Genomic DNA, 15621 nt, shown 5'->3' with positions numbered 1-15621 from the left:
GAGTTTAATCCAAGAATATCTCAATTTTCGACTTCTTAAGGTAACTATTGATACGGAATGAGATCAGTGCAAAATGGTATAGATCAGTGCTGATTAGTTGGATCTAGATTTTATAGAGTTTCTGAAACTTATGAGATATTATATGATCTATATAAGAGATCAACATTACAAGAAGTGTTCTTGCTTAATTTATACCCGATAACTGTGAAAAGATTTCGACTTCTTAAGGTAACGATTGATAGGGAATGAGATCATTGCCAAATGGTATAGATCAGTGCTGAAAAAGCCGAAAGATTTTTTACTTTTCTGATAACTTTATTACCGAATTACTTTCTAATCCAAAAATATCTGAGATCCAGTCTTTATTTACGGATTCCAAAGCAAAATATTGATAGAGAATGTCATCGTTACAGAATCAGTTAAATCTAAGCTGCAAAACAAAGCTAAAGCTTTTTTATCACTTGATCTGAACTTTTTCCTAAATTAAAATAATACTAAACCCAGTCTTGTTTTTGGACTTCGAAGTTAAGAATTTGTAACTAAACAGATCGTTGTAGGATCAAATAGATCCTTCAATAATGACGAGAATTTTTGAGTTTTTTAACAAAAATTTCTTGATTTTCGATAGAGAACAAGGAACTACTGAAACTTTTAAGTGTTTGTGAGATATTGCAACAACATAAGTAGTCTCTAGCCCTTGAAAAGCCTTAAAAGACTACCCCTCGCTTTTAAGTATGTTTGTTCATCCATATGCTACCATAAATATTTGAGTTGTTTCTTCTTGCTTGTGTTTTATTTAAGACAAAAAATAAAATTCAGAAATAAAACGGCAACAACAACAACAACAATAACTAACGAGGGTCTTCAAATACAAACATTGTTTTATGCGTTGATGTGCGAGTGATGATGGTCATAACAAGGGAATGAGTTACTAAACGCATTCGTTTTTAACAACAGAAAAAAAAATAAAACTTAAAAAAAAATAAAGTCTAAACAACGTTAAGTGCTTCAAACAAACCAAAAAGAAATATTATAGTCATCATTTATTCCCTGGGTTTGTATTATTTTGTTTTTTTATTATTGTTAAAATTGTTAACTAGGATGAGTCGTCGGTTGTATTTAAAATTCATTTGTTTTGTATTTCTTTTTTAGGTTTTTTTTTATTCTTTTCTTTTTTAAACACATGATTATTGATATTTCTTACAAACAAGTCAATGTAAATAAGGTTTGATTACATTAATGGCTGTCGACGTCGTCGTCAACTATTGTTTGTTCGTTTTTGGATCAGGGAAAGTGTGAGTTTATTTCTATTTTGGCCAATGGTAAAGCTTTTTTGTTTAATGAAATTCTATACTATAATTATGGACACTTTAGATTGGTAGATTGTTTTATAAAAAGTAGCATTATTATAACAAAGTTTTATAACAAAAAAATGCAACAAATTTAGTTTTTTAACTAAGCGACTGATTGACAAAATCTATGCTGAACTCACTTTTCCATTACAAATCAATTTTTATATGAAAAACTTAATAATGAAATTAAAAAACACCGGAGATCACTTTCTCGTCGAAGATCGATACAACAAAATAATTTGCAAACTCTTAAATTCTCTAACCAAAAAAAATTTATAAGATAATCCTTACTATAGACGATAGTTCTTTGAATAAACTTTAGATCATTTCAAATACAAAAGAAACCCCTAATACCCTGCTAATTACTATGTAATGATCCTTGTTTTGAAATAAATGCCACAATTAATTGCTTAACAATTATGATCTTTTTTTATCTTTAAAGATAAAGATCTTAATTTTTTGTTTTTGTGTGTGTGGTAAACTAGATAGTATTGTTTCCTATTTAAATTTCCTTTCCGCTATTGTTGTTTTAAGTTACTAGAACATCAAGGATTTGGTTTAGATGAGTGTGAAGAGATAATAAATATTTTGACGAGTACACACATATGTATAGGAATTGTCCTTGAATAGTGCCACTTGAATAAACTATTTCTATTCATTAAATTAATTTTTTTTTTTTTTTTTAGTTAAGTATAGGATGTTGTGTGAAAATAATTTTTCATTTCATTACCTATTTGGGAAGATTTGGCTTTATACGTTAAATTGTCAATCCAGCTTTAATTTATATTTAGAACATCTGTCTTTAGATGATTTGCAGCAACCCCTTGTTGATTCATAATTACAAGTATTTTCGAAAAGAAATGAAACTGTTTTTAAAGAAGTGGATTTGAGGAGAGTTTTTTGTTCAGTCAAACCATTTTGAAAGTCTTCATTTGAAACGTCTTTATTCCGAGATGAAATCTTCGATCGATATTAAAATATTAAAGCATAAGCTCTTTATACTAGATGTCGAAAACACACAGACAGACAAACTGACAGACAGACACAAAAACTAACTGTCAGACAAACTTATAGACAGACAAAGTAACATACAGAACAACTGCCAGAAAGACAAAGTAACATTCAGACCAACTGCCAGACAGACAAAGTAACATACAGACCAACTGCCAGACAGACAAAGTAACATACAGACCAACTGCCAGACAGACAAAGTAACATACAGACCAATTGCCAGACAGACAAAGTAACATAAAGACCAACTGCCAGACAGACAAAGTAACATACAGACCAATAGATAGATAGATAGATAGATAGATAGATAGATAGATAGATAGATAGATAGATAGATAGATAGATAGATAGATAGATAGATAGATAGATAGATAGATAGATAGATAGATAGATAGATAGATAGATAGATAGATAGATAGATAGATAGATAGATAGATAGATAGATAGATAGATAGATAGATAGATAGATAGATAGATAGATAGATAGATAGATAGATAGATAGATAGATAGATAGATAGATAGATAGATAGATAGATAGATAGATAGATAGATAGATAGATAGATAGATAGATAGATAGATAGATAGATAGATAGATAGATAGATAGATAGATAGATAGAAGATAGATAGATAGATAGATAGATAGATAGATAGATAGATAGATAGATAGATAGATAGATAGATAGATAGATAGATAGATAGATAGAATAGATAGATAGATAGATAGATAGATAGATAGATAGATAGATAGATAGACAGATAGATAGATAGATAGATAGATTAGATAGATAGATAGATAGATAGATAGATAGATAGATAGAGATAGATAGATAGATAGATAGATAGATAGATAGATAGATAGATAGATAGATAGATAGATAGACAGATAGATGATAGATAGATAGATAGATAGATAGATAGATAGATAGATAGATAGATAGATAGATAGATAGATAGATAGATAGATAGATAGATAGATAGATAGATAGATAGATAGATAGATAGATAGATAGATAGATAGATAGATAGATAGATAGATAGATAGATAGATAGATAGATAGATAGATAGATAGATAGATAGATAGAGAGATAGATAGATAGATAGATAGATAGATAGATAGATAGATAGATAGATAGATAGATAGATAGATAGATAGATAGATAGATAGAGATAGATAGATAGATAGATAGATAGATAGATAGATAGATAGATAGATAGATAGATAGATAGATAGATAGATAGATAGATAGATAGATAGATAGAGAGATAGATAGATAGATAGATAGATAGATAGATAGATAGATAGATAGATAGATAGATAGATAGATAGATAGATAGATAGATAGATAGATAGATAGAGAGATAGATAGATAGATAGATAGATAGATAGATAGATAGATAGATAGATAGATAGATAGATAGATAGATAGATAGATAGATAGATAGATAGATAGATAGATAGATAGATAGATAGATAGATAGATGATAGATAGATAGATAGATAGATAGATAGATAGATAGATAGATAGATAGATAGATAGATAGATAGATAGATAGATAGAGATAGATAGATAGATAGAGATAGATAGATAGATAGATAGATAGATAGATAGATAGATAGATAGATAGATAGATAGATAGATAGATAGATAGAGAGATAGTAGATAGATAGATAGATAGATAGATAGATAGATAGATAGATAGATAGATAGATAGATAGATAGATAGATAGATAGATAGATAGATAGATAGATAGATAGATAGATAGATAGATAGATAGATAGATAGATAGATAGATAGATAGATAGATAGATAGATAGATAGATAGATAGATAGATAGATAGATAGATAGATAGATAGATAGATAGATAGATAGATAGATAGATAGGTCTAAAGGCCCCTAGGCTTCATCTTTAAAACCTTAAAATTCAACTTCGACAAGTTTTAAAAGAAGTCAAAATCTCTGACAAACTCGAAAAATCTAAAATCTTCAACGGTGATCACTTATTTTTTTGCATTAAAAAACCTATATTTAACAAAAACTAAATGTAGTTTTTTTACTAATAATTTATTTAAATAGAAAAGGAAATTATAATCTATGATCACTTCTTTTCTAACAAAAATTCCGTTCTTAATAAAAATCCTATGCATAATAAATACTGTTATGATCATTACATATGATCTACATGAATGCGCCAACATTTTTTCAAATTTTCCATTCAGCCATATTTTTCTATCGAAAATTAATTCCAAATCTATATATTGATTTAAACCGTGAGATCATTACACAGTGGGCTGTCAAAACTTTACACTTCTGTTTCTTTTTTTTTTTCTCCTTTCGTTTTTTTTAATATTTATTAAACAAATTCAAACAATAGTGCTTAAATTTATAGGATTATGATCCGTCATCTGTAAAAACACAATGTCGTCATCTCTAACCACAATCTATATAGAGAACGTAGGATCGTGATTATAAAGATCATCATGATCTTACAAAACAATTATGAATTTAATGGAAAAAATAACAAGAAAAAACCTACGACATGATACTGCAAAAAAAGAGAAAAGTTTGTAGAATTTTATATTTATATTTATTTATTTTTTTCTCAATATTTGAAAGACTAAACAAACACAATGATTCTTCTGTTGTTGATCCTTTAAGTGAAACCCATCAAGTACTGCTTGTGCAAAACTACCTGCATTTTGTGTGTGTGTGTGTGTTTTCTTAACAAAACAAATAGAATTGAAGAAAAAAAAATCTTTTTATTTAAGAATAAAAAAGAAAAAATAAACACAAGTTGTGGTCTTTAGAAATTTGGAGTTTTGTTCAAAAAAAATTGAAGACCTAATTACCTTTAATCAGTTTACCTTATGAGTGGGACATAATTGTATTATTGTTATTTACTCGTTATCATCCAACCCTCCAGGTAACACCTTATTTAACACAACAACAATAAAGCCAGTGGCACAATACCTTATAATTAATATGTTTTTCATTCAAATTCAATTTCATTCAATTTTTAATAATGTTATATTTTCTTGGGGAGCCTTGTTACAAAGTTGCCACCAGGTTTTTTAAGAAAGCCGGGAAAAAATACCACTAAAAAGTATGTTTGTTTGTTTATTTTGAAAAAGAACTCTTTTTGTTTTAACAATATTTAATTTTTCTCCATTCCCCGAATTACTCCTATGAGTTACCTGTTCCCCAGCATCTGGCATCATGGTCTAACGGTACGTAGTTTTTTGACGTATCATATTTAAATGATTTTAATTGGTGTTTTGCGTGTAGGCCTAGAGAATAACAATTCAACCAACCAACATACAAAAACAAAATGTAAACAAAAGTAAAGAGTATAATAAAACAACGACAACAACAACAACAAAATACCAGTACACTTAGCCATACTTAAATTAACAGAAGGAGTAGAATCTTACTGCCATTTCTCTGCTTTACTCAGTTATTTTTGTTAACTACGCACTCAATTTCTACAGTAATAGAGCACTTACTTACTTGTACAAGTAGTACGAGTACTAGTAATAGTACCTATAAACAGAAGTACTATTATAAACTTAAGCACACTTTTTGGCGCTTTATAGAAGAAGGTACTTTTGCTAAATACGTTTTTATTACAATAACAAGTAAATCAGTAATAATACAAAAATAATAATGATAATATTGTAATATCACACACAATGGGGGCATATTGTTGTGACCAACAACAATAATAACAATACTCTTGACTATAATACTCTCTTCTCTGATATGGAATTTCCCTAAATAATAACAAAATGTCATGCTGGCAGGGTAAAATTTCTTTTCTTACACACAAACCTTACCAAAATTTGCTGTAACACTGGGGGGCCATAGAGAGAGAGAGAGCGAGTTTTAATTACAGCAAGAGAAGTGAAGTGCTTTAGCGTGAGAATATATAGTAAACGGCCAACAAATTATGACAAATATCACTGGCGAATTTGAAATTCATAATATTTTTCATATTCTAGTCATAGTCTAGTCAAAGTCTAGTCATAGTCTAGTCATAGTCTAGTCATAGTCTAGTCATAGTCTAGTCATAGTCTAGTCATAGTCTAGTCATAGTCTAGTCATAGTCTAGTCATAGTCTAGTCATAGTCTAGTCATAGTCTAGTCATAGTCTAGTTCATAGGTCTAGTCATAGTCTAGTCATAGTCTAGTCATAGTCTAGTCATAGTCTAGTCATAGTCTAGTCATAGTCTAGTCATAGTCTAGTCATAGTCTAGTCATAGTCTAGTCATAGTCTAGTCATAGTCTAGTCATAGTCTAGTCATAGTCTAGTCATAGTCTAGTCATAGTCTAGTCATAGTCTAGTCATAGTCTAGTCATAGTCTAGTCATAGTCTAGTCATAGTCTAGTCATAGTCTAGTCATAGTCTAGTCATAGTCTAGTCATAGTCTAGTCATAGTCTAGTCATAGTCTAGTCATAGTCTAGTCATAGTCTAGTCATAGTCTAGTCATAGTCTAGTCATAGTCTAGTCATAGTCTAGTCATAGTCTAGTCATAGTCTAGTCATAGTCTAGTCATAGTCTAGTCATAGTCTAGTCATAGTCTAGTCATAGTCTAGTCATAGTCTAGTCATAGTCTAGTCATAGTCTAGTCATAGTCTAGTCATAGTCTAGTCATAGTCTAGTCATAGTCTAGTCATAGTCTAGTCATAGTCTAGTCATAGTCTAGTCATAGTCTAGTCATAGTCTAGTCATAGTCATAGTCTAGTCATAGTCTAGTCATAGTCTAGTCATAGTCTAGTCATAGTCTAGTCTAGTCATAGTCTAGTCATAGTCTAGTCATAGTCTAGTCATAGTCTAGTCATAGTCTAGTCATAGTCTAGTCATAGTCTAGTCATAGTCTAGTCATAGTCTAGTCATAGTCTAGTCATAGTCTAGTCATAGTCTAGTCATAGTCTAGTCATAGTCTAGTCATAGTCTAGTCATAGTCTAGTCATAGTCTAGTCATTTTCGGACCTCCAAATACGTCTCTAGGTGCTATGGCCGAATCAGCAGAGAGCAGAGTTGGTTGTGGAATGTCGTCGAGGAATACGAGGAAACGGCCGGACAGGAAGCAATGGGACTACAGAGTACTTGAGCAAAGAGCTTGATCATATATTGCCGGTATCCGCCATCTACAAAAATGGCCACCTTTGTTGCTTAGGTGTTGGTGGTTGAAAACGAAACACCGTGGAATAGGCAGGTTTTCACACGAAGCACGCCGGGATCTGTACATACATATGTATTTGGTTGTACTAGGGCGTTTCACGGGGGCATGTAACCTTGATGAAAGACCTCACCTTGGTGTTATTGCAATCCCGAGGAAAAGATATGCTACCTAACTGCTGATGATCAAATGTATCCTCGGCCTTTCCTTGGGAAGATTTGAGATGGGGTAGAACCAGAGAATGTCGCTAAAAGACTGATGCACGGGGCCTGTTGTGCGCTCCCTTACCAGTGCCACAACTTCCGGAATCGAAACTACAACCTCCGGTCTAACAGACTAGTACCTTTTCTTCTTCTGACATTTTTCTCAACCACTGGAGCAGAGGCCCTATAAAGGTTTCATTCATCGTAATGTTTGAACATAAGTTTGGCACCTCAGAAGTTCACGATTACCACTTGGAGACAGTGTTTCGTTTACTTGTGTTTAACTCATGTTTGCTTAATCTTGTTCTTTGATTGATGGGCCCAAAGACTGCATTTCGCTGAAAACATGCCGTTATCGTGGCTACCACTGCTTGCTCATGATACTAAAGAACCAGATGCCACACTTTAGACTAGATTTTGGTTGCCCCTGGATATTTTATTTCCCTAGTGCTCTGCATATTGCAACAATATGGTGAGCATAGCTAAGACCCACCAATAGGAGGGTCCCGCTCGGGAACAAACTAGTACGGTCTTAATTCAAGGGTACGCTACTGTGAAGGTTCTAATTCATTTCAAAAATCCTATTAACCATAAAAACTAAAGCCATGTGGTCTCTTTTACTTTCTGATATAATTTTGATTTTATTTAGACATTCTCTCTCGCTCTCTTGCCTTTCTTAATAAAACTCTCTGAGTAATACACTTCTTTCCATATACAATTTTTTAATACAGTATTAAAATTTCTTGCCCAAATAAACAAAATAAAAGAAATGAATGAAATTTATATGAAAAATTGTTGGTGGTGATGATAACATTGCATAGAGAGAGTATAGGAGAATTTTGAGAGTAAAAAAAAAACACAACAAATCAGCTGTGGGCTAGTGAGAGAGTGAGTTTAATACCGGCTGATTGAATGTGTGTATAACTAATGTTTGTTTGTTGGTGATGTAGTAGCTGTTGGCTGTTGTTGCTGCTGCTGTTCATGACGACAACAATATATTGTTGTTGTTATTTTGTGTATTCGTCGATGATAATAAAGATGATGGTGTTTAGTTTATTGTAGTTGTTTTTATACTTTCTGGTCAAATGTTGTTTTTTTTATTGAGTTATGAAAAGTGTTGAGAGCTGTTTTCAATGAGGGGGGTTTGAGAATAAATATAATACCTGGGTGTGTGTGTGTGTTTTGGTCTAAAAGAGAGTGTGAGCATGTTGTTGAGTTGTTGGTTTTATGTGTGTGATGATGATACTTGAGGTTTATTTCAGTTTAATTTTGTAAGTCGTGCGTATTGGTTGTGCCAAACGGAAGAATAAAGAAAGTTTATAAAGAACTTGTTGTTCTCGTTCTTAAATTACCAAAAAAAATTAAAAACAAATTTTCGTTTTTATTTGTGTTTTAAAATATGCAGTAATAAAAAAAGTAAAAAGAAGAAAAATCACTCGTTAATATTTATTGTTATTTCGTTGTATTTCCTTAATGGTTGATGCATAAACGTGCGCGTTAATGTAGCGGTTTTTATTCAAAGTTTCAGTTCTGTTTTTGAGTGTAAGTTTCACTTTGCGTGTTTATAATTAACAAAAAAATCTTTAGTAAAAGGAAAATTTTGAATAAATTCTTAAAAAAAAGTACCCCTAGCAGGTTATTATAGAACAACAATAAAAAAACTTGCAATTGTTGGCTAATTAAAATTAAAAATAATTATTGTGTTATTTAGCCAAAATACTATTGAAATAGAAATAAGTGTGGGCTTTAAATATTTTCCTAAAAATAATAAATAACAAAATTAATCATGCCTTAAAATTTAAATATAAACATTTTTCTATATTTTTCTTAAAACAAATTCTAATCAAAATTTAATTGCGAAATAATTAAACAAAAACCTCACTAAAAATCTAAAACTAGAAATGTTTATTAAATAATAAAATTTAAAAAATTTACGAAATCAAAATAGACTACAAGAAAAACAAAAAAAAAAAAACATATAACCTCGCCAACAAACAAATTTCAAAAAAAGTGATTAAAAACAGATTTAAATTAAAAAAAAAAAAACTAAAAAACTAAAAAACTAACATGTGCACTAAATGTAATAAAAAAAAACACTTAAGCATAGTGTTGGGAAATTTTAATGTAATGATTTACCACCGGCATCAGCTGTTGGCTGTTGATCGTGTTTTAAATTACAAGAAGAAAAAAGGAAACATAAAGAACTCACACATACAACATGGTCAAAGAACTCTTAATTGAGAGGAGAATAAAAAAAGAAGAATTTCAAATAAATATCTCAACTTTACAAGAAGTTACAACAAAAATGTGTTTAATAAGAAATGATCAACTTGAAACGATCAACACGACTAAGAGTGCGAGGGTCTTTATAGAAGTGTCATTTAAAAAGAATACCTATATATAAATCTTGTTTTGAAAACAAAATGTTTTGACCTAATTTATTTTTAATAAAAATACAAATTAAAACAACTCTCCCGGCGGTAAAATGTTCTCTGGAATGTGTGTTTAATATAGACAAGGCTTCTTTACGGCATCAAAGTTGAACACGTTTCTTTGAATCTGTGAAAAGACCATCAATTCTGGTTTTTGAAAATGTTCTGTATTGGAAGATGGTTTCTTCTTGTTTCGACAACAGATAACAAAATTTACAGGTTCAAACTAATAATCAAACATTTACTACTGATCGACTGTTTTTGTGGAGCTTCGAAGTGTTTGAAAAGTTGGAAATGTTTCGTGTTTGAACTATACAGAAGATCGTGTTTGTTTACAAGTCCAAAATGCTGATCTAACATTTACAACTGATTGAGTTTAAAACCTTTGAAGTATCGGAAATTTTTAGTGCTTAAGAGTTCACTTTCTTGGTTTCCTAAAGCAAATGAGTGTGGCCTCCGGTAGGTTAGTGGTTAGTGTTTTAGTCTGGTAGACCGGAGGTGGTGGGTTCGATTCCCAGCTGAGGCACTGGTTAAGGAGCGCACAACAGGCCCGATAGAGGACTAGGTGTATTTCTTCGGATTTGATGTATATACATCCTCCTTTCAAACTAACTAACTAAAGCAAATGGCATTTGATTGAGGACTATACCGGAGACCGTGTTTTCTGATGAGTCCAAAATGCTGATCGAACACTTTCAACTGATCGTGTTCTTTTAACCTCTAAAAAGAGAGAAATATTTCCAGTTTGAAGATGGTTTTTCGAAGTAAATGATAATTGAATGACAGCTGATCAAGGTGATTGACTTTTTGTCGATTCTTTAACCTTCAGAGAGTTGGAAATGTTTCGTATTTGAGGATGATCTTTTCAAGTTTCCAAAAGCAAATGACATTTGTATGAGAACTAGACATAAGTCTGGAAAACCACAAATGTATAAATCTTTCCGACGGTCAAATGATCATGGAATGTTCAATGGTTTTTGCAATCTTAATTCACTCTCTTTATTGTATCGTTCTTTTGTAAACGAATCTTTGAATGTTTTGGAATACAATTTCTCGTACAACTAGATTTCGAAGTTCATAGAGTCACAATCACATAGGATGCAAGGTATAAAGATAAGTTCATCCGAAACAAAGATACGAGTTCCCCCGTCAAGGGCCAAATATTTGAGGGACATTTAAATTGTAGTGAAAGGGCGCCGCAAGACACCAAACATATTAAATATCAATATCCCACAAAGATGTCTTCCCGACGGCCGGAAATTTGCAAGTGCTTAGGTGTATCAAACTGAGTTTTTTGGGTGCTCAAACATTTTGGAACAAACTAAAAACCTTTAAATTTTTTCTACCGTGCGATAGAAAAACTTAAAAGTTATTTACTTCAAGTAGAACTGCATCAAATCTTTATAATAGAGATACGATACTTTAAGACAAGGTCAATACACATCCTGAGTTTAAGAACCTTACCTAATTTTAAGAAAATTATTACAAGAAAATCGATACGATTCTCTTTTCACGAGAAGCGTACAATCAGATCCTCTTTTCATCAGGCGCATACACTCATTAAGATCGATGAACTGGATCTATTCTATATAATAGAGATACGATACTTTAAGATAAGGTCAATACACTTCTTGAGATTAGAAGATTTTGCTACTTTTGAGAAAATTACTACAAGAAAATCGATAGGATTCTCTTTTCACAAGAAGCCAACAATCAGATCGAAGAACTAGATCAATTCTAGAGGTACAGCTCTTGAGATCAATGAGCCAGATCGACTCGATATACTTGTCACTTGAGAGATTAATGTAGACTTATTCATTCAGTTCTTCAATTATATGACAAAATCTGTTTTTGAATATCTGATTAGAACACAGAGTCTGATTTCCAATACCTCGGATATGTAATTCGTTCTACTCATGAATGAATATCTTTGTATATCAAGGGTGACCGAATGTATCTATTGTCATTGCATAGATTACAAAGCGAGTGTCAGAAAGCTGATCCAAAGTAGTAAACACGCGAAATTGGACCTTTCCGCTTACTTTGGTACACTAAAGAGGCGTCTGTCTTCACTTTCGTTTACAAAGCGTACATTCGTGACAAAAGACGAATTAGAGCCAATCGGGTTGTTGTTGAACTTATCGGAAAAGATTTAAAATAAACGAGGATTAAAGATCGTGACCTCGGCAATGTTTAATCTAGATCTTGGCAAAGAACTCTCTTAAAAGCTTTCAAACTCTATAGCCTTTTCACGTTGCTATGACCACAAACAAAACCAACCGATCCCTGACCTAGATCAGTGAAAGAGAGAAAACAATGTTAAACTTTCTTAGACCTCAGGAAGCTGCTGAAGTTTATGCAAAAAATGGAACATTTTAATGAAACTTAATCAGTTCTAGATGAATTATATACAATTCCAGTTAAATTAGTCTGACATTTAAAATCGTTTAATGCTAAAAACCTATAGAGTTTTTATTAAATCTGATGACTTGAGCAAGTTTATAAATATTAAAGCGCATTTCAAGTTTACCGCTTTTATATATGTATTTGTGGCCTTATTACTCCTATATGATAAACCTGTAAAGGTTTTTGACCTTTAAAAGAAATTTTTATGCAATTTGGTTAAAAAAATATAGTACCATTTAAGAAGAAAATAATGCAGTTTAAGCAAAAGTTTTACAAAACAAGTAAGAGTGCTATATTCGGCTGTGCCGAATCTCATATACCCACCATCAAACCGTATGCTGTAAAAGGAATGCTCCCCTATAAACATCAGCGTGATATTTGGAATATGGCTTAAGTCAATTATGGCCAGAGCTCTTTTGAACTACCAAAATATTAATTAAAAAAAAAAAAACAAATATTTTATTTCAATTCTTAAACCGTGAGCGTCAATTATGAACCGATACTATTACCAACACATTCCGCATGAAATTCGGAGCGAATTTCATAACCGTATTTCATAACTCATATTTTTAAGCCAGTAATGATCGTTTAAGTAATTTTCTGAAAATTAAATTATGGACCGATCCTCCCTAAATTTGGTGGAGAGATATTGGCACGCATTAAACTTATGTGCGTCAATTTTCGTCACATTCATATTTTTAAGCCAGTAATGAGCATGTAGTTATTTGCAGAGGGGGACCTTATATGGGGGAAGGCTCATTTATGGGCCGATCCAAAAAAATTGGTACAGAGGTTTTGGCTCATAAGAAACTTACGTGTGTAGCATTTCATCGCTTTACTCGTATTTTTAAGACAGTAATGAGCGTTTAAGCTATTTCCTGAAGTGGACCCAATAGGGAGAGTAGGGCCAATTATGGACCTATCCACATAAAAGTTATTAAAAAGATTTTGGCTCGCGAAGAACTTAATTGTGTAAAATTTTATTGCTATATTCATATGTTTTAGCCAGTAATGATCGTTAAAGTCATTTTCAGAAGGGGACCTTTTATGGGGGATAGGGTCATTTATGGGCCGATCTTAAAAAAAATTCGTAGAGCGATTTTGGTTCGTAAGAAACTTACTTATACCGAATTTCATCGCTATACTCGCATTTTTGGAACAGTAATGAGTGTTAAAGTAATTTTCTAAAGGGGACCTTATATGGGGGGTAGGGTCAATTATGGACCGATCCTCAAAAAATTTGGTAGAAAAATTTTGGCTCACATGAAACTTATTTATGTCGAATTTCATCGCTATACTTGCATTTTAGGGCCAGTAATGAGTGTTAAAGTAATTTTCAGAAGGGGACCTTATATCGGGGGTAGGGTCATTTATGGGCCGATCCTAAAAAAATTGGTTAAAATGTTTTGGTTCGTAAGAAACTTACTTATACTGAATTTCATCGCTATACTCGAATTTTTAGGCCAGTAATGAGTGTTAAAGTCATTTTCTAAAGGGGACCTTATATGGGGGGTAGGGTCATTTATGGGCCGATCCTAAAAAAAATTGGTAGAAAGATTTTGTTTCGTAAGAAACATACTTATACCGAATTTCATCGCTGTACTTGCATTTTGGGACCAGTAATGAGTGTTAAAGTAATTTTCATAAGGGGACCTTATATGGGGGGTAGGGTCATTTATAGGCCGATCCTCAAAAAATTTGGTAGAAAGATTTTGGCTCACATTAAACTTCTTTATGTCGAATTTCATCGCTATACTCCTACTTATAAAACAGTTATGCCCGTTAAAGCTGTTTTTTGGAGGTCCACTTGTATGGGGGCTATCCGAAAAAGTGGACCGATATTGCCCATTTTCAATACCAAACAAACCTTAATAATAGAGAATATTTATGCAAAATTTCAACTGTCTAGCTCCTCTCGTGTGGTCCCTATCGTGATTTCAACAGACAGACGGACAGACGGACGGACGGACGGACGGACAGACGGACAGACGGACGGACATGGCTAGATCGTCTTAGAATTTAATAAGGACCCGGAATATATATACTTTTATGGGTCTATGACCAATATTTCGATGTGTTACAAACGGAATGACAAAATCAATATACCCCCCATCTTTTTTGATGGTGGGTATAAAAATATTAATAAAATTATATAGAAAATAACTACTGGCTAGACAAGTAAAAGACATGGAATGTAGTCTATGACATATTTAGTTAAAAATGATATATTTTATAAAGTAAAAAAAAGTAAATATTTACTAAGTAAATTTAATCTCAAATTTCTGAGGCCTATTTTCTTAAAAATAATATAAATTTTTCTTGTAATTTTAATAAACATTACTTTCTTATCTAATATATTTATAGCCTTTACATTTGCAATATTAAAAAAGCTCTTCATTTTAAACATCTCTGGCTTATCAGTTTAGTTTAGAATGTAGTAACTAAAAGATTTTCAAATCTTTTTGGGTTGAAGGTTAGCAAAGGGAGATAACAACTGACGCTATAAGATTTCTAAAGAGTTTTATAAAAAAATGTAACAGAACTTAAAAAAAATATATATATTCATATTTTCTGTTTAAATAATTGTGAAATTATTATTTTGAAATTTTACCGCTTTGCCTTAAGGAATATTTACCACAAATTAATTAACATTAAATGAAACACAGTAAAAAGAAGTTTTGAAAAGTTTTAAATCATTATTAATATATGGTGTGAAAAGCGACGGCTTTTGTTAACATAACAAAAGCGGTAAAGATAAAAGTTATTTACGCAAGTTGCGGTAAAAAAAAACAATTAAATAACAAATATGTAATTAAACAAAATATAATAATTCATCAATTTTAAATAGTTTGAAAAAAAAACTGTTTTAAAAAGAGATTTATTAAGCTCCGACGGTTAATGAAAATTGGTGTTAAAAGAAATGTGTTAAATGGTTATAAAGTGTGTAAAAGAAATTGTCTGAAAGCCCCTACCATGCACTAAAGAAAAGTTTGTGTTATAGTTCCGATACCGCTGAAAGTGTTTCTAAAGT

General features: G+C 31.5%; 1 protein-coding gene across 2 annotated transcripts in view; it reads left to right on the top strand.

Moving 5' to 3' along the window:
- The window catches only part of LOC119610697 (A-agglutinin anchorage subunit-like), a 58851-nt gene that overhangs the window by 32214 nt on the left and 11016 nt on the right, over positions 1 to 15621 (top strand). Inside the window, exon 1 of one of the 2 annotated variants that reach the window (XM_037966026.1) lies at positions 9019 to 9294. The exons of the other annotated variant lie outside the window; for it this stretch is intronic. The gene's annotated coding sequence lies outside the window, so the exon portion shown is untranslated. Of the gene's footprint in view, positions 1 to 9018; positions 9295 to 15621 lie in introns of those variants that run through there. 2 annotated transcript variants of the gene reach the window in all.

The sequence above is a fragment of the Lucilia sericata genome, unplaced genomic scaffold (genome assembly GCF_015586225.1).
Source record: "Lucilia sericata isolate MDLA Ls3-8-SP2 unplaced genomic scaffold, ASM1558622v1 Contig001267F_arrow, whole genome shotgun sequence".
Lineage (NCBI taxonomy): Eukaryota > Metazoa > Arthropoda > Insecta > Diptera > Calliphoridae > Lucilia > Lucilia sericata.
Note: the sequence above shows the minus strand (reverse complement) of the source record. Positions and strands in the feature narration are given on the sequence as shown.